The sequence below is a fragment of the Varroa destructor genome, unplaced genomic scaffold, assembly GCF_002443255.2.
Source record: "Varroa destructor unplaced genomic scaffold, Vdes_3.0 BEIS01000007.1, whole genome shotgun sequence".
NCBI lineage: Eukaryota > Metazoa > Arthropoda > Arachnida > Mesostigmata > Varroidae > Varroa > Varroa destructor.
In genome coordinates this window covers 8,873,299-8,893,203 of record NW_019211460.1, presented here as the reverse complement: position 1 = coordinate 8,893,203, position 19,905 = coordinate 8,873,299, and the positions used below count along the sequence as shown (strand labels likewise).

Genomic DNA, 19,905 nt, shown 5'->3' with positions numbered 1-19,905 from the left:
ATTATTCTACGGAAGACTGAATATTGAGTAAGGTGACAAAGGCATGAAAAGCAGATGACGCCAAAGACGCTGTGACCTGAAGGACACAACCGAACCCGTTATACTGTGCCGCGCAATCTTATGAACATTATAAATGGTAGTGAAGCACGGCAATATTGCTACTACTTAGATTCATCTCTGATTCTGTATCGTTAACAAACATTCGTATGAACAAAATTTTATACTCACGACCTTTAATGCCAGTTTTAACCATGACAACACTGAAACACTAATATAACTATGATGCCCAGCAGTGGGTGGGGTCGGTAACAATGGGTCTAGCTAAAAAAAACTAACGTCTTATGTGAAACTACAATCGTTAGCCATGGGTTGCCGTCTAAGGTTTGTTTTGGTGCTATACTGGCTATTCGTAACTCTCGCTTTATGTTTATTTTATTTCTACGTTATCATAATGGAACAGAGACTTTGAAATGCACTACGGATAATACCAATATCAAAAATAGGTTTCAAGGAGCTAAATTATTAATAATAAATTAAATTATTAATATTAAATTATTACCACTCCATTACAGATCAAGTTCAACCAGTGACCTCTCTCTGATATCCATTCGAGGAGATAAATGGATGGATAATAATGATTTCAATTCTTCATTTTAATGGGGAATTATAATAAGGATAATAATGATAATGGCAAACAAGCGAATAACCAGGTCCGTTCAAAAGTGTACCATGTTTATTTTCTACAACAACTAGTTTGACTGCCAAATCTAACAGGGAATTGTATTTAAGAGATATTGTTCCTGGCCATTTTCGGACGACATATGTACTATAACATATCTCCTCTCGTATAACTGGATCGTATGTGAATGTTCTATGTCAGTATAAGTTACGCACAACGATCGGTTTAAAAAATTTAACTTCTCTCTCTTTCAATGTTTCAATATGGAGCATTGTTGGAAGAAACACGAACAATTTAGTCGTTAGATCCTTCGGATAAGAGTCGTTCATGTTCAGTTGCAAATGATCTCGTCTCACAGTAACCATTGCTTAGTTCTGAAAGGCTCCCTAGCTTACTCGCAATGGTGGCGGCATTAGTTTTTAGATAGGCGGCGCAGTATAACGTTAAAGCCTTACTGCAGGCCGTACACAGCTATGGGTAAGAGAGGCGACCTTTTAACCTTTGACTAGGTTTAGTGCTAATAAAACAATTGGGTTTAGCTTATTGCTGTCGAACGGCGCACTTTTTCGGAAAGTGTGCCTAAATACATTTACTCGTCTAATTTATCGACTGTTTCCTTAGATAGTAGCACCTCTACGTAGTACATATCGTTAGCTGAACTTCTCGTCGGCGGACCAGCACGTATCAACTATAAACTTGGATGAAGTTTAATCTCTCAGATAGTTTATGCGGAAGTGGAGTTTGCGAACAGTATTTACCGGTGTTGATCATTAGATCATCAACTGAAAAGACAACTTTTTTGAAATGCTACATAGATATACGCTTTCATGAAGATATTTTCGACAGGAGTTCGACACTGTGACAATAAAACAATACGAGCCATCTATATTTGCCTAATTTCTGTGAGTAAGCTATAGGGACCCAACGGAAGTCAGTTCTAGGGTCGCCACACGTTGCTATACGTAGAAGTAAAAAATCAATGTTCTAGGTACTTTACGGCTGTGCTTGCGATATGTCGTATTTAAAAAAACGACTAGATTGCCTTCAGTGTCTAAGCCTGATGCTTCTTTTCATATCTACCGACACAACATGTGATTTAGTTCTCTGAAGAAGTTCCGACCTCATCAGCTGCTTGTCCCTTTAATAGTATTTATCACATATGTTTTACGATTACTTTTTTGCCTAACGGAAACGCCCTTCCTTTTGCCCTCCTCACCTGGCAGTTTTCACAGTAGCATTCAGGGCGACTCCAAAGTTCAAAGATGTAAGGTGCTCAAGCCGAGCATTGGCCGGAAAAATGTAACCCGCCGCCTTAAAATCCTGCGACGATTTCTATTGCAAACGAATTTTTTCCGCATTTACTACCCCGTGAACCCTATGCATCAGCAACAACCTTTGCTATACGTAGTTGCTTATACAGAGCAGACATCGTGCAATGTTGTTATCAAGAGCTCATTTACATCGGACCTATAAGTCATATTTAATACTAGTGGGGCTGGCCCGTATGGCAAGGTGGTACACACATATTGAAGCAGCCGATATCTCATATACGATATTACGTATAACTTGTTGCTTTCTTGCGTCAGATCTCTAGACACCCTGCGGTGTGGCTTAATTGAGGGGATCACTCGGCGGGTGTAAGCAGGCCAGCGCGGGCATCAGTCAGGCCTGACAAGGGCCGTCGGATCCAACCAGAGACAAGGCGACCTTTGTAAAGAGGTCAAAGATACGCGCGATTGGAAAAGGCGACAGAGCCCGCTGTCAAAATATATAGTCTATGAGATACTCCCACGAAAACGAAATGCGCTTAAAAGCTCATAAGCCAAATAGGTGACTTTGGATGAAATAGTCGTTACGTTTATGATGATTATCACTCATCACAACGACTTATCTGTGTGTCAGCGAATAGCCTTAACTTTATTCGTAATTAGAGTTACCCCAAGTTACCTGTTTCAATGGAAGCACTTGTTTTTAAGCAGTTCCTTTCACGAACCACATTTACGATGATCAGTTATTTAACTAGACTATGTTCAGTAGATTTGCGGATACAGTGACAGGTTTAATGGTGCGTTGAGCGCTTAACACAGAAAACGTTTGATTTAGGTTCTGATATATATGGCCAATAAGTTTTCTTTTGTAAAAGGCGAGCTAAAGATTTTCTGTCTAGATTTTCTTTTGGGTTCAGAAGTTTTTCATTGGCAACGGAATCACTAACCGTACATAGGCGCCTGGCAAACATGAATATAAGTATAGTTTACGATTTAATGACTTAACAGAAAACGGAGCTTCAGTACTGAAAATGCAAATTGGCGGCTTTATGTATAGTGTTACGCGAGTAGTCTTTTACAAATCGTCTATAGGACTACGTCTAATGTACCTAAAAATGAATTTCTTTCGAAGCCATTTCAGATGTATATTGCTTTAATTCGACGGCTGTTGTTACTACGTTGATTTTAGGTAGCAACAATATAAACTCTAAGAAAAATTCATAGCGACGGAGACTTGCATTGCTTTATCACCCTACAGTATGTTAAAACAATGCTTTCCTCGGCCATGAGCGACTCTAAGAAACGCTGAATGTCACGTTTCCACGAAAACGTCGACCTGGACCGATGTAATTGTTTTAAACAAAAACAGAAATCATCATCGTCATCCACACATAAATCATACAACGATTGTTGCGCCTCTACAATTTCATCTATAATTTATTTTAATTAGTACACATGTCATAATGACTGGCGTTGGTTATTTAGCGAAGATTCGTAAAGTCTGTTAAAAGGGTTTTCGTGCACCACCGTTTACATGCAGAATATATCACTTTTTCCACTTCTGACCCAGCATAAGCTACACATATTTATGTCAGAAGCGTCGTTTATCACGTGTTTTAATATACTTAGTGTCAATTACAGAAGACCAAATTTCCGCTATCAAAGTTCTGATAGCTGATTCAATAGAGCACACGTGTGACGCCTGCAAATATTAAGGTAAATTTATAATCCCGTCTACATTTCTGTGCAGGTATTCATTGAATTCGGGCTTTTCACGGCTCACCTTCGAGCAGGCGTCGGCCGCCCGAGCACATGATCGAAGAACGCTTTTGCCCAGCCGCTCGCAAGGGGGATCACTGCCAGAAATCGTAATCTACTTATTTTCGAGGAAATTCGAAAACTGATAATTTCGTCGAAGGATTTGTTTGTCAGAGTACCAAATATCATTAATTCGGAGTCTTGTTCTGTCATTTCTTGAAATAAGCAGATAGACAAACGAATAATAAAGCGATCAAGTTAATAATTTCGGTAACCTAGACAGTCTTGCTAATGGAAGCCTATCGCTGAAAGGTCACCAGCATCCCCTTTGCCTTCCCACACACATGGGAAAATACTCAAGATTAGCTATCTGTAAGTACGTGTATTCCTCAAAATACGTACGCTTTTTTTTCTAGCAAAAACAGATTATTACGTGTCGACCTTGATAAATGAACCAAAACGACCATAGCAGTCGTTTTCATTTCCTTTCCTTTCGGCTAATTTTACACACACACACACAATTTTGGCGAGAGCATTTCATTCAGTTTCCTAAAAAAGCATAACTAGGTAACATTTTGAACCGCCATTATTTTCTTACGCGGATCTCAGATCTCATTCAACTCTGATAGCCTTTTTCCACCGTTCGAAGCAGCAGCAGCAGCAGCAACTTCATCGAGATTATTATAAATACCTTGTGGACGTTTTCCTTTTTGAAAATAATATATATATATATATATATATATATGTATAGCCCATGTAAAAAGCTAATACTCCTTGCGTGTACGTTCGTCGTAAGTGGATTCAGGAGAAATGATAAAAATAAGGATTCTATGCGTGAACAAATACGCATAATCAAAACGTGTACAATTCTGCAATGTGATTCACTCTGCGGCCAGCTTTGAGTAGCTGGGTTAGCTTCTCCGCAGGAAGTGGCGTGTGGGCGAACTGGGCGTACAAGCTTCTGTAGTTCTTCAACGTATTAAGTATAGTTCCGCTATCGTGGAATCTCCGTTTAGCTAGAAGGTCAGGTTTTGATAGATGGCTGTGAATATAACAATACATATACAACATACGGTTAATAAAGTTATATAAGTGATGCATGTTTATTAATGGATAGAAGCAGGCAAGTGAATTATTGATCGGGAAGCCATCAACAATCTCAGCTCGTTCTTGACGAAAAGCTAGTTCCGGGTAAGCGTGGCTAGTAATAGATATAGCTTGAATGCGGGCGTAGATATACGTCTACGGCTTCATAAACACAACTGTGAGATGCTCGTTCCTGTCAGCCAACGGGAGAACTAAGCCAGTCGGGCTGTATATACAGACGAGCGCCTAACGGCTCGTGGCGTTCAATGTCCAAGGATCTAGTAAAACTGCTATACATATATATATGTCATTTATACTAGATAATATGGGTCACGTCGGGTCAGCATTCTCGGAAGAAACAGCTTACGAATGGCTCTATCCCTTTGGTTCGGCAAATGTCGAAGCGAAGGATCTCGTAATGTGATTGACAATTACGAAGAAAGTCGATAAAATTATTAAGAACAAAGTAAAATTAAGGGACACCGTCACGTGAATAGTCATAACATAGCGGAAAAAAAGCTAATCATTGACCAGCAAACAGTTTGGAACCATTTCATGAAAGCTGGCTACAGAAACAGAAGCCTGACCTTTCGTTGCCACACCAACTGACGCAAAATATTTTACAGGATTGCATTTGTATCTGCGAAATTTTACAAAAAAAAAAAACGCAACGAAGCCGAGCCATGTCTGGAGCAATTGATCACGGGTAATGAAAAGCGGATCGATAATTATGTGCAGATGAAAGTACGTACGCCACAGTCCTAGCAACGTCCGCACTGGCGCCAAAGAAGGTGACGCTATGCGTTTGCTGGGACCGGAGAGGAATCGTACGTTTTGAGTTGTTGCCACCCAGCAGAACGATTGAATCGAACCTCTGCTGTTGGCAACAAACAGGAGTGCAGCAAGCTCTTTGGGAAAATCGAGCGGAACTAATGAGGAGAAAGGTTCTTATCTACCAGCATGACAATATAGGGCCATGTACTCCTTTAGCAATCCTACAAAATCGCGAGAACTTAGATTAGAAGTTCTAATGTATCCGCCGTATAGCCTATATTTTACATCACTACACTATCGTGTGTTTCGGTTTCTGTGGAGGGTGATTTGTCATAGTTGTCACTTAGAAAGCGGAAAAGCTTTTCAGTGATAAAACTATGATTTCAGCTGAAAAAATGTCTCATTAATAACAATAGCCCATATTAGTTTGGTGATATTATTTTATAATGTTTAAAAAAATTGCCTTCGTTTTGGTTCGAAAACGGTCAGTGCTTTCCAACAACCTATTATATTTGTAATAGGATTACTGCAGGCTCAGTAGGTGAGTGCTTCTTTGCATAGCGTTTTATCAGGTGGTTGCCAGTGCGAATTTAGCGCAGTGCGATTGTTGGTTCTGGTCGAACGACGTCAATGATGTCCTGAAGAGTCTTTCTTGACTAAATAGTCTATCGGGGCCGCTCGTAAATTTCAACGGGCAGGTAGGCGGCCATTACTATGTATCTTATGCTTTATTTACGTCGTAGAGTGAGCGATAACAACAACATTGTTGGTCACTTCCGAGAATTGTTGTAGAATAGTCGTAAGTTTGGTTCTGTGTGGTAGTAACTAGTGTTATTAAGGCGGTGGATTCTCTTTAGATCAATTTGCTAGTTGTCACTTTGTCGTTCAAGTATTGATCTTTTCTATATTTTTACTTCAGGTGGAGCACAATGGAAATCGACACTTTCTTATATCAAATTGGACAAATTCTTAAGTTGTCCCGGGATACAGACGGAAGGACCTGCTACGCAACTAGCACGTTGGGAATATTGTAGTCTCGAGGACAATATGAAGGTATCGTACTACGCAGTGCCTTGGCAACGGCTCTGCCAGCTTAAGGATAAATAAACAAAATTCTTATATACGACCTTAGTTTCAATACACTTTAACCACTCGCGTTGTTGTTAATCTGCGACATAAATTGAACAATATACCTTGCTTAAATACAAGTCAGGTGCCATTCTAAATATGGGGGTTGCTTCGACCTCTACCATTCTACATCAGAAAATCTTTGCTGATTGGCGACTGCAAAATCCGATGGTCTACGATAGATTTCTAAGTGATTTGTACTTAATTGCAATGTAAAATGTTACGCGAGATTATCGCGACACATTGTCGAGTATTGATCCTTATGTTGGTGCTTCAAGAGGGTACATGACAGTTTAAGAAAGCTCTGCTCCATAGGGAAAAACAAACGTCGAAAAATGCTGAGCCGAACAGCCGATCTTACTACTCACCATTGGCCTTTAAGGCGGCGCTTGAATCTCAAATTGTGCTTCCAAATCTTTAACTGGGTTTGCGTGATTTTCGCGGCAGAATAGGAATCCCTATTCTAAATTCGCTATCTAGCAACGGGTTTTCTGATTGCCCCATATCGAGTCGTTGTGAACAAGCACTAATTTTTGTTGTGGGTCGATTCAACCCGATTTGGGTCTGCGGGTGCATGCATCTGAGCGGGCACTATTATTTTAAGATATCATCATTTTGTACGTGGAATAATTTGTTGTCTTGTTTCGTATTAGGAAATATAGGAGTATTTACTTCGAACAGATGCTACTTCGCCACGTTCTACAGTTAGTTATGAAAGGATTAATGTTCGGCGTATAGATAAACTTGTGTCATTAAACTTATGTCACCAAGTCATTTAAAAACTGTAGACGTTATAATCGTTGTATTGTGTTAAAGAGCCAGACCTCCTCAACTTACAAATTTAGAATGTTTTTATTATTTATTTCATCGACGACGGTTTCTGAGCGCAGTTGTCGTAAATTTTTCACGTTCTAATGCCAGTTTGTTTAGATTTCATTTCTGCTGCGGAACGCTCAACTCCGTTGTCACGCAACCTTCGTATGTGCTTCTCTGACATGGTTTCATTTCTTCCTTGCTCTGCAAATACATTCTAGTGGAAAATCTCAGTAAAAACATTACGTGGGTATCTGGATTTCGTCATGCGGCTTATAAAAAGATCTCATGTTATCAGCTTCGCCCACATTTCACCCATCTCCAGGATCAGACCCACAAATCACAAAGAGCTATCAAAATAAACTTACTATTATTAGTACAAAAAGCGTCATTATTTCGACGCGCCGGGAGAATACAAATCCCTAGTGAAAAACTGGGTGAAACTCTATCAATCGTTGTCTGAGACGCAATGTAAAATGTACAGTTTAAAGGAAAGTGGGCCTTTCGTTTTCTGGCAAGTATCAAAGTCGTGTGAGACAGAGGTGAACGTGGCCACGCTGGCCCCGACCTGCTTGGCCCCGACTTGCCAGTTTTTCGTAATACTATTAACTGAAGATTTAGGCTGTTTTGAGCGAAGCTTCATGGCAGGTGGCACTTTAGTCAGTGACCATACTAGCGGATCAAAGCGAATCACACATTGAAATAGACGTGTCATTGCTCCCCACTGGTGTGTATACAGCACTGAATCCGTTGCTTAATAAAAAAAAAGTTGTAAATCATGGCAAATAAGCAGCGGTTTCAATGTTTCTTCAGTAGAATTCAAAGTGTTGCGAAGTTATTTGATTTCCGATAAGGATATGTAATAAGCTCGCTTATAGGTATCATCTGCTTAAGTTTCAGTGAGGACCTGCTTATGGCTTAACTTTCTGGTTTTCGTTAACCCTTTAATTTGCGGTTCCGTAGATTCTAGAATACAAGACATTGTTAACGATGTCCAGTCAACGTAGGACGAGAACAAGTCAAAGAGCTTAACGCAAATCTGTTCTAGTTCATCACGATAGAGTTCGCTTATCGCTAGAACTATGTACTCGGTTGGTTATATCCGTACTATAACAGGTCCTCGCTACGATACTAGCACGGTATCACGTTGTCATACTGGGCTGATGCCTTCGAGGTGATATGCACCTCGAGAGTTTTCCAGCAGATTGCCAACTTGTTTGGCATAGAACAGTCGGGTATCTCGAAGTACCGAAGTAAGGCACTTGTTACTGGTAATAATCGTTTCGAAGGGCCACTAGAGAATACTGGTTTTATTTAAATGGAGCGCTAAACAAAGGCTCCACATGAATCTGAGGAGTGTACGTTTGCAAAATCGGTGTTTTGTTACTTCGTCATAGTCCGTAATCCGTTAAAAGTTAGACGGTCAACAAAATACTACTTCCTAAAGCTAGGTACGTGCATCCCTGAGTCTACTCAGGACTTACGAAGTGTTGGTTCCACATATTAGTGGTCGAATGATTGCAAATGATTGAATGCATCGATGAATTGCAATGATTGAAAGCCAAAGATTTATTGCTTTTTACAACGTTTATTATATCCTGAAGTTTCCCCTTATCGTCACAAGTAGTAAAGACATCGACGCCGGAATTTTTCTTGCCATCCTGTTGGCGAACTATTTGTGGAGTACCATCCAACAAGCCTCAGCTTTAAAGAGAATTCTTGATATTGATCTACGTGGCGCAATACCGTCGATATACTTACAGGCCGATACCGATAGGGTACTAACAGACGGTTTAATCTACTGACGGATTAAAGATCGTGAATAAATGTGCCCATCTACAGCACTTACTATCTCTAACAATAGGTCATCATATTGCTGAGGTATGCTTTGGAGTTACGAGTATATCAACTCGTAGTTTTCTATGGCAGACCTAATTTTCCAATTAATCACAAAACAGCGGTTGGCGCAGGACCCAAAAACACAACTTACAACGAGCGCCGAACGTGGACCCGTACGACTGAGTGTATTGTCTACCGCACCTTGACGTTCTGCGGAGGTCGGGAATAGACTTGAGAAACAGGCTGTTTTATTGTTTCATTGAACCCTTACAAAGCCTAGACTTTCGTCAAGATGCAACCGACCAGCTGCATCTCTTCTCAAACCACCAAAAATCCTTGTCAAAAATACAAAATTGCCCATTGTTTAAGAACCATAGTGTCTCCGTCTAAGACTGTTGAAGATACTGAGGTCGTCACGTCATGACCGTTATGAAATGGATAAGAAGAACAACACACCGAAAGCAGAATTTTTTCATGGCAACTGGATGAGATTTTTTTTTTGCTTCGGCCGTGCCGAAAGTGGTCACGCAGATGGCGATTCATAAGATCGAGGAGAACAACACCCAGGACAACCGTGACGTCAGACGTCGTCAGTTTACATAGTTGATAGCTTCCGAACACTTGTGTACCAGAAAAGATGCTAGGGAATAAGAAAACCGTTATATGCAAGATTCAATCGGCTGGTGCCTGCAATACGAAAGGGCCCTTATCGGAGTCATCGGAAATGTTCAGCTACTTTGATTTCCATCCGACCCGTCAAGAAGTTCATTTTCGGCGCAGTCGAAACGAACTTAGCTGGATGCGTCAATAGAGTATTAAAGAGATAGTTCCCTTCATTATTAGTTTAAAATAATTAATCATGTATTTCATATAATAATCGTTAGTAAATTCCAAAAGCATTTTTCATAGAAGGGTCTAGTAAAAATAAGCAGGACAAAGACAATTTTGCCAGAGCTAATTCGTCAACTAAATCTCTGCTGGAATCGTTGTTCCGTGAAACAAAAACGGTATTATTGTAAATAACGATAGCCCATTTCTTATTAGATTGTTACAAGCGGATCTAATGGACTTTGCAATGGAATAACTTTTGAACTAGAGTGACCTTTTAATGTGTTAGGGGCAGTCTCTTTTTCTACGCGCTTATCATAGTGCTCGGTTAAATTCTAGACAGCCTTATACCCACCATTTGCGTTTCCATATCTGATTCCATTATGGTGTTTCGAAGTAAATCAACGAGTTAGATGTGCTCGCCCATAACCTACCTTTTCAAAGCACGGAAAGCCTTGTAATCACATGGACTTCGACTGGGAGGACAAACGGATTGAAGGCAACGTTCGATACTTTTTTGCTCAATTCAAGAAGTAACTGAAGCATGGCGATGAGATCTAACATTGTCACCAAGACTACTTTCTTTCGATTGTCGTGCCAACAACTTATGAGCATCTTAAACTTAACATGGTGGGCGGTATTCATTGTCTTGTCTTCGATGATTATCTTATAATAGCAGATACCCCAAATGCCCATTGCAATCACATTGGTCCAAATTGACATGCTACCGCTAACGAACTCGATTGCCTTCCAAGGTTCCTCTTCGGCTGGCGGTAGAGATTAAAGTGCAACTTGTTTACGGCGACTGTATGCTCCAGGCCGGTTTTTTGTGTCGCAAATTGTACGCAGGGTACACCATATATCCATTACCAACTGAATTGAGTCAATGGACGCATTTTTGACTCCGTTTTTTAGTATGCGGATCATAATTCTGTACCATGTTACGTATGTAGTCCCAGTTTTGGCCGAGGGAACACTTATACTCCTAGCTCTTTTTTGACAAAAAGCCTTCTCGATTGTAGAAATGCATCTTTATATTTCAGGCCGCAATATAGGGTCATTTTTTTTTAACTGGTCTTCAACACTTCAGTTTCCACCATTGACACACTGTGCTGTGCCTTAAGGTCTCCTTGCCTTATGACTCTATGGATCTTCGATGAATCTTCCGAGCGCTGTCGCTTTCAAGGAACAAAACCTTAACCCCTTAGCGAGATCGAGAAAAGAGGTTTTTTCTTTATTTTTTATTTTTCCTGAAATGTAGTCAACTAGTTTTCATTAGCAAGTTTCTCGGTCATTAGAGCTGTTCAATTTCAAAGTCCGCCGGATTCGCTTGTAACAGCTGAATATACCACAAGTCGACTTTGTAAAGCCACTCGGGTAAGGTTTTACAATTGATAACTCGTCTCACCTAAGCTAAGTAAATGTTTCTTTTTTTTTTTTTAATAAGAATAGTGACTAACCTGTATTAGTTTATACCTATATTAGTATAAAAAAAATACGTTTACAAGGGGAAAGAGTTTTATTTGAGTGAGTCACGTCAGGCGGACGCAGACCTATTGTTAACATCACAGATAAACAGAAAACATCTTTTAACGGCTTGTTCCCTGCGATCCTCTACCCCAACGAATAGTGAGTTAACTTTAACTTTTTCTATACGTATATTAATATGTAAATCTTATTGCTGTTTGAATTGTGCTGTCAGATGATATCTGGGCCGTCTGTTGAGCGACACTGTGAAGATGAGAGCGGCCCATTCAAGGTCATCGACTCGAGTTAACAAAGGGTCATCCGAAGGACAACGCTCTGTATCGAAGCAATTGTCCTAAGCAGAATGGGTTACCACACGACTCCATACAGCATTAGCTCATGCAAATACTATCGCACCGGACTGAAGTGTATTCAAGTGACTTGTTTCATACATCCATTTTGTGTCGGTATCATAACAACATATCTAAGTGAATTGTCTTTGTAGGCCGAGAGAGGTAATGCTGAACATACAATACAGATCAGACACGCCGCCTATATAGATATATAATCGTCTTATTGGTAATTTAGCAATGTATAGCACTTCTGAATGGCCACGTCGATACGGTGTCATTTTGCCGGCGATATTCCAAGCTCTCTCTTAGACTGCTTATTTGGGCGGCCAATGTTCTACAGGACGACTTTTATCTTAGAAAATTTCGAATCAGGCCACACACTGCAAATATATACACGCGTACGTATGTGTTCATCTTCGTTTGGTATAACCTGATTAATAAAATGAATGCAGTTTGTACATCAACTATCTCCTTATACAGCGGGTTACGCGGTGGGCGTTCTTACGTATCCATCATTTACCACACAGAAGCTGAATTTAATCTTATTAGGCGGTTTTACTATGAAGATGTACAGCATCAAGGTTTCGTAGCTGAGTAAATACATGAGGCCAATAGTGTGCTATTTTAAATATGTATTTTAAAAATTTTTTCGCACAACCGAAAAAAAAAAACCGCACAAATATTCTTATTTTTTTCAAAGTTATTACAATTCAGCTGTAATATATCAATTTTCACTACGATACATTTGTTCCAATGGCGTTAGATATCTTCGTTCCTGTAGTACTGGACCAGCCGTCCACTCGGCATGAAGATAAAACGAGGTGTAGACACGCCTTGCCTTCTTCTGAGTGCCAGCCCTCTGAAGCATTGCCTAATCTTCAGAAAGCAAACTTAAAACATTCAATTACGTATTGCCACCTGACTGTACTATATTGAAACGTACATAAATAAAGTGTTGCGTTTCACGTAATTTCTAAAAGTGAATAAAGCTGGCACAATTGCATCAATAGGATAATTGGTCGCACTGGATTATGATGCCAAAGCTGAATTTCGTTTATGTGGCTAGTCAATGATGACGAATATGCGTCCCGTACGACGCGGACATCCGCGCCTTCCGAACACGATTGGCCATGATTGCACAACGTCCGTGGTCGAGTGATGCAATAACTGCCCTTAGTTTAATAGGCAGAGCTTCCTTATGAACGAAGGAACAGACGTGATCCGGATGGGGCCTTTCATGCCATGTTAGAAAGCTCTGATAGTCATGGCAACCTTAAAAGCGTCCATAGGCAACGCTGAGTGCTCGCTTCGTAGCGAGCCGGCAACGACAATCGACGATTCTATCGTAGCATTAAATGTAGATATAAAGTAAAACAGTTCAGTCTGGTAATAAAACGATAATATGTGTAGCTTGTAGATACATAGTTTTTGGATTGTTAAGTTTTACGCATATGAATACGATGATACCTTTCACATTTGTATATAATTACATACAGCCGCCGTAACACGATTGTTGACCCTTTAGATACTTGTGTTGAAAAACATCTACCGTCAGTAGAATATTAACGTATGAAACAAATTGATGAGGCAATAGTTATTCATGTTCCTATAGTCACCTTCACAACGATTGCCTTAACCTCGTGTCAGACCGCATCGACTTCAACAGTGTTGTTAACAGGAATTGCCGGACTGTCAATCGACTATGGGGCAAAGAAGCTGAAATTCATTTAAAAAGAAACAAACAAATCTAGCGAAAAGCAGCGTTGAAACCTCAACGGCTCATTGGTGGTAATTTAAGTGCATCTTAGTAATACTTAACCAAGAAGAACCTTACTTTCGTCAGTTGTTGACTGAGACAGTATCAACACTGGACCTTATACGTTTGAAAATTGCAGCCTTGCTTTCGACTCGTGAGACAGAAAATCAGTTGGTGTTCTATTTTCCTAATTTGCATAATGACCATCCAGTCTGGCATCCGGCTTCGTCTCGTCAACTTTACTTAAGTTTTCTCATTTTGATCAGATTCATCGCAAGTTTGTAGGTATACATCTGCGAAAGCTGAAAATAATGACGGCATTGGACTAAGTGGCATTTCACTCTCTGCTGAATGTTTCGCCCTAAACATGTCATAGGGGCTTATTCAGAGATGTCGAATCTGGGTACATAGGTGGCTGAGCGGTGCAAGCTTAGGCGGATCCTTTCTGCAGCCACAACTCTGTTGACAGAGGTTTGGTGACCTAGGTCGGGAGTCCACTAATAAGGTCATACACTTTTCAGGTGGCAAGCCGTCTGCGGTCGTTTCGTGCCCACTTCGGGGGGAATTCCGTAAGAAACGGCAGGGACAAAGTCATAGGGGGTCCGAACCAAGTCAAACTAAACTGTTTGTGTCACCAGCTCGATGGGTTTTCGTTTGCCCAGGTACGCTTGCCCACCCCTTGGGAGCGCTAAAAGATTTGTTGTGTTTGTTTACAACGAACATCTTATCGTCATTGTCTAGCCAAGCCGGGTAGAATGCCATAAAAGGAGTAGGAAATTACATAACAACGTTAATAATACTTGCTAAGTGCAATCAGATAAACTTTTTTGTAGAACCGTAAGAAAGAAGCTTATCTCAATAATATTGTTTGATAATATCTAGAAAAAATCAAGGCGTTTTTAATCACAGTAGAATTTTGATTTTTTTGAAAATCAATGTGTTTTTTGTTTAGTCGCTGGTTTACTACTGGGAAATTTATTACTCTGTAACATTATTAACGAATCTATCAAGAATCGTTCGAACAACGACGATGTTATGGCGCTTTCAGTTCTATGTCTCTATGATAATTAATTTTCCTTTTTTCTTATCGCACTAAGGAAATATATACTGGCCCGAGGCTCGCAGTACTGATAATGAATAATGTTTATATCATACTCATCTAAAGTCAGAAACCTGTGTATAGCCGGATTCACATGGATCTAAGCCAAGAATGTAATTTAACTTCTGAAGACATCGCCTTTCTGTCGCATGCTCATTTGTTTAACATTTAGGAATACTTATCATCCTTTATAGCACGTAATGGATAGACGATGTGAAGCTGGACTCACACCCTGACGGATATTACTACGTGACAAACTGAACAGCACGAATGGGTTAGGGTTTGGTGATGCCAGTGGGGCCATGCATAGCAAGAATCAGCTATATCAGAAGCTGAGTCTGAGAAAACGCGGAATACCAGCCGTGGCGTTATGAGGCCTGGAAGTACAGATAGGAGTTTCTCGTTGCAATGTTCTGAATACGGATACTTTCCAAACTCTTAGGGCAAATTAAATAGATTAAAATAGAATGCGCGAAGAGCCCTCAGAAAGAACGGGTGACGCTAGGGAGAACATCGGATGGAACCCTGGCTTAATTTCTCGTCGTATGTTTTTACGGACGGTACGTGTTGATAAACCCAAAGCGACGAGCCGGTCAACTCAAGAATGGTCATGAAGTACCGCTGGCCACTGACTATGACCCAGAGAAGGGGTATCCAAGGCTGATTGATATCGTCAGAGTAACAAGGATAATAGTACTGAGTATGCAAGTGAAAAAAAAAACCAGTACGGGGAGCATTCCTTCGACAAGTTCCTTCGCTAAAGTGCAAAGCTAGACTTACGTAAGAGCATACACCATTGCCTAGACCGTATCTCATACAGGGGTTCAAACCCCTATGCCACCGGCTTGTTTCTAAAGCTTGCCTTCTGCCTATGTGTCTTTGCTGGTTGGCTTAGAACTGTGGTCGGAACTGTGCCGGCCACCTCCGTAGAAGTTAGCTTGTGAGATCGCCAGAGCAAACGGTTGATGATTAATGCAATATAAAAAAAGGTGTTGAAGTTTCTTTCCGCTGGGGCCTAATGGGGGTTCAATTTACGATAGCACTCCCTGCCGAATTAAAATTGCTGACGAACCGGATGAAATAGAAAGATCCAATCCAACGACTACTTGGGGCTCCCCTAGTCGCTACTTTCCCGGTCTTTTTTTTCTTTTTCTTTCTCGCATACAACAAGGAGGTGTAGAGCAAATTGGAAAGGGGTCGTCTACAACTTGTCTGTAACGTTGGGTCGTCTTAGAACCCAATGATCACGCATAAGGAGCACGTAGGGTTAGTGGTTCCTCCATTATTCTGAATCTTTCGGCGCCCCCGGCACTGTTATTGACATCCATTACGTTCGGTCTTTGCAGCTACTGATCGCATTTAATCTTAGCGACTTGGTGAAGCGGCTGTAAGTTGTCAAACTATAACTTCTACAGTTCGCGTTGCGCTTTCAGATTTAAGTTCGCGCACTCCTACTGAGTAGTCGTGACGGCCGATTGAATTTAGGAAGTGTCCCTAGTGCACCTAATATGCCCACTCTATTTGAAACTCCTTGAGAAATTACCTTTGTCTGCTAACTGGCAATTTTACAGTATTTGTCTTAGTTAATAATAGTCACAAAGCGCTCTTTCGTTTGTTAAAATTAATGCCGAATTCTAAGATACTCTTCTTTCGGAAAAAGCTTCGGGAGAAATAAACTGTACGTGGCATGAACACGTATGAGTTAATAGGTACGCTATATCTGTCCAGCTGGTTGCTTACACGGACATAGAAGATAGATCATTGTTTTCTTAATGCTTGTTTCAAAAACGCATACATTCGTAATCGTTGCTAGCGAATAAATAGGCAGAAAAACTACCCTAAATCTCTGGCCTGCCACCTCCAGCTGCTATTTCTCTTTTTCTTTTCCTTTATTCCAATGAGGGAGAAGCATAACTTGCAATTTAACATGCATCACTTTCTTCCAAATTGGCTTTAAAATCCCAGTAGTTCTATTTCTCCTTCATAGATAGTATTTTGTTTAAATCCAGTTATAACTAACATTTGTTCTATTTTCTGTTTGCTATAAAATATGTTCACTCTTTATATGTCACTTTTAAATGATCTGTGTAAATTTACCACCGCATCTGTACCATAAATTCCTCTTGAGTTTACGTCGGTACGGTATTATGGCGTTTTTAAGGAATAACTGCCATTGTAAAATGTTTAATGTCTCATAGTAAATTCCCTTATAATTCGTTTAGAGTTAATAAACAACTCTTATGGGCGGGCGACAAACGCCTATCAGCGTTTGTCGCCTGCCAATGCAGGCCAAAGCTCTTTCTATCCACAAATTACACTGAGATTGGTGCGGTTACATTATCATTATTCGACCATAGATATATTTAGCAGATATGTAACTATTTATAACCCACATTGAAGCAGTTCAATACGCAATTAACAAGATCCCGTTGTTGAACTTCACAACGGCAGCGACAGCACCGGAGTTCTTGGTGTCCTTGAAAGATGGAGCGCGGTAGTAAGCACTGCAATCACTGGCGGCGTAAATCCACACGTAGCGGGGGAACCTGACAAGACGCCAGGTGGGGGGGGGGGGGGGTAGAAAGCAAGTTGAATATACGAGAACGCAATGGAGTGTGAGGTTTTCTACTTGAACCGGCCACTCTGATGCCGTTGCTACCCTTGAGGGCGCTTTGGTGAGATGGGACCTCTCACTGAAAGCGAATCTAAGGCCAAAATCACTTGGGATTTTTGACAGGCATTCGCCGGTGTGTGAGTTCTAACAAATAAAAGCCGGTTAAGGAGGTAAGATTTTGGCGTGCCGACCCAAAAAGCAGTCTTATTGGGAGGGTCGCCCCAAAAATGTTAGTTTGTAAACAGCGTAGTACTTTTCCGTGAACCGCTTGGCTAGCGTCAACGGACAAAATTATCATATACGTATATTTATTTAAACGCACGCAAATTTTCCCTTAGCTTAAACTTGACTGGATTTCAGAAGACTACGAGTATCTGAGAATGATCCGTAACTGTAGTATTTCCAATGACGGAAATAATAAATATATCGCACGAGAAACATTCGTAAACATCAGGAGAAAGCCTATTGCGCATAACCTTATTTCCGTTTTCGGCACTATATATAAATAGGCATATTGCTATCGTTGCGAAAAGCCTAATATAGTAATATAATAAATAATATAGTAATAATAATAATAGTTTACAATAAAAAACATCACTTAGGACAACCCACCTAAGATTGGATGTGTCGCTTAATGAAACAAGCTAACGACCATCGGTAATGCTTTACACGCATCTACATAACATGTGATCAAATCTTAGTAATAATAGGCTGTCAATCAAATTGAGCCATCTTTATGAAATTCCTTTTGTATAATAGTTTTAGGGCACGTAGCTATCCTGGAAGTGATTCTGCCGATATTCACCATATTAGCTGATGTCCCAGGTGCACCTTATGGAGAAACATTTTCAATGTATTTTCAAAACATTTTCAATGTATTTTGTTAAGCTACCAAGCAGAAGCGGAAAGTAATGGGGGAGTGGCCGAATCATAGTTGGAAGCTAGCTAGAGAATTCGTGGCGGTATCTAGCTTTCATAGGCGAACGAAGATAGATGCCATCCCTTCGTCGTTGCCACAGCTGCCGTCTTCAACGTGAATCAAAAAGCCAAGAATAGATCGTTTGGTGAGGCTAAACCAGCTTCGTCGCCTTTTCACGAGGGTGTCAGATCCTCATCATTAGGACCCACTCTTTTTTCGTCCCCTTGCTACTTGCCTCAAAAAGGTCTGCTGGGCCATGCCTCATGCAGGTCAAGGGTCCACGGGGCAACGGAGACCCTTCTTCAATAGCCACAGCAAGGACAGACGAAGCAAGCAAAAGATTGGTATCCATTTACCAACGACGCTTTCCTCGCCATTTACTCACTTCGTCGTCTTCTATTCTTCGAAATGCTCAGCCGCTCCCTCTGTAAACGTCCCAAAAACGCATACCGGTAGACTGCTATTGACGTCGCATCAGCCAGCGAAATGCAGTGTCGAGAACGAAGCCAGCAGACGTCATAGGTCCGCTCTCTCTTCGCATTTTCTTCATGTAGACGTTTCGTGAAACCCTTAGCAGTAGACTATACGATATTTGGCGATGGTCATGTGGAAAGGAAGCGATTCCTTAAGGACAAATAAATCCTTAGTCATGACGCTGCTGCGCCACCTCCCGAGCTACTTTTACACATGCTTCTTCCAGCCTTTGCTACTGCTTCTGCTACGATTTGTATTGCCCTGTACGCAATCGCCGTCGAAGCCTGCCTCGCTACGCTACCACCGAACAAAGTAGGTCGCCCATTCAGTTTCTCACCAACTCGAATAGCTAGACCTCCATGATGCAGTGTAGTTTATAGAGCTACACTTATACGCGTCCTTATGCACTCTTGTGCACTTTGGAAGAAAGAAAAAGAAGAAGATAGAAAGAGATAGGAAAGGGGCCTTTTAAAAAACGACGCAAGTATAGGACAGGGTGTCTAAAATGTTAGCCGAAAGAAGGAGCGGAAGGTGTATGTTTGTCTTACTCTGTGTTATCTGCTATGAGTGCGGACACTTGTTGACCTCGTAGCGTATAGTAATAGTAGCATTTGTTTGCGGGAGCGTTATTGTAATGTATGTAGCGATACACTGTAGCAATTTGACCGGTATACGTATGTTTATATGTGAGGGAAACAGCTGCCATATGGGACATGTTTGAACGAAGATATGTACGAAGATAAGCCGGGCTCGGTATAGGCATTAAAAAGCTGTCTCAAGTGTGATAAAAGGCTAAATGTGAATCGACAGCCTCAATATCTTCCAAAATTTGTCGCACAACTAAGATACCGAATCGCCGCTAAATCTTATAAGTTTTCGATTTCATCGAAAAGTACCTAACAAAACACGTTTTATCTGACTTCTAGCAGCAAATAAATATATTACGTATTTGCAGTCATCCTTGAGGATCTTTCCCTCAAATAGTTCAACAATTTTGTTGAGTCAGAAATTTTCAGCTCTGATGTTGAAATACTTGTTCAGTTTGTTTAT

At 40.7% G+C, this 19,905-nt stretch overlaps 1 protein-coding gene and 1 long non-coding RNA gene across 3 annotated transcripts in view; one reads left to right on the top strand and one right to left on the bottom strand.

The window, feature by feature from the left end:
* LOC111254237 (uncharacterized) overlaps nucleotides 1-19,905 on the bottom strand; it is a 60,319-nt gene that overhangs the window by 19,688 nt on the left and 20,726 nt on the right. The window lies entirely within an intron of this gene.
* Nucleotides 5,794-12,451, top strand: LOC147754281 (uncharacterized). 2 transcript variants are annotated; one of them, XR_015317053.1, is made up of 3 exons: nucleotides 5,794-6,106; nucleotides 6,485-6,618; nucleotides 11,876-12,451. It is a non-coding gene; the product is annotated as an uncharacterized LOC147754281 (long non-coding RNA). The 2 variants fall into 2 exon arrangements; XR_015317052.1 differs by having other exon boundaries at nucleotides 5,794-6,263.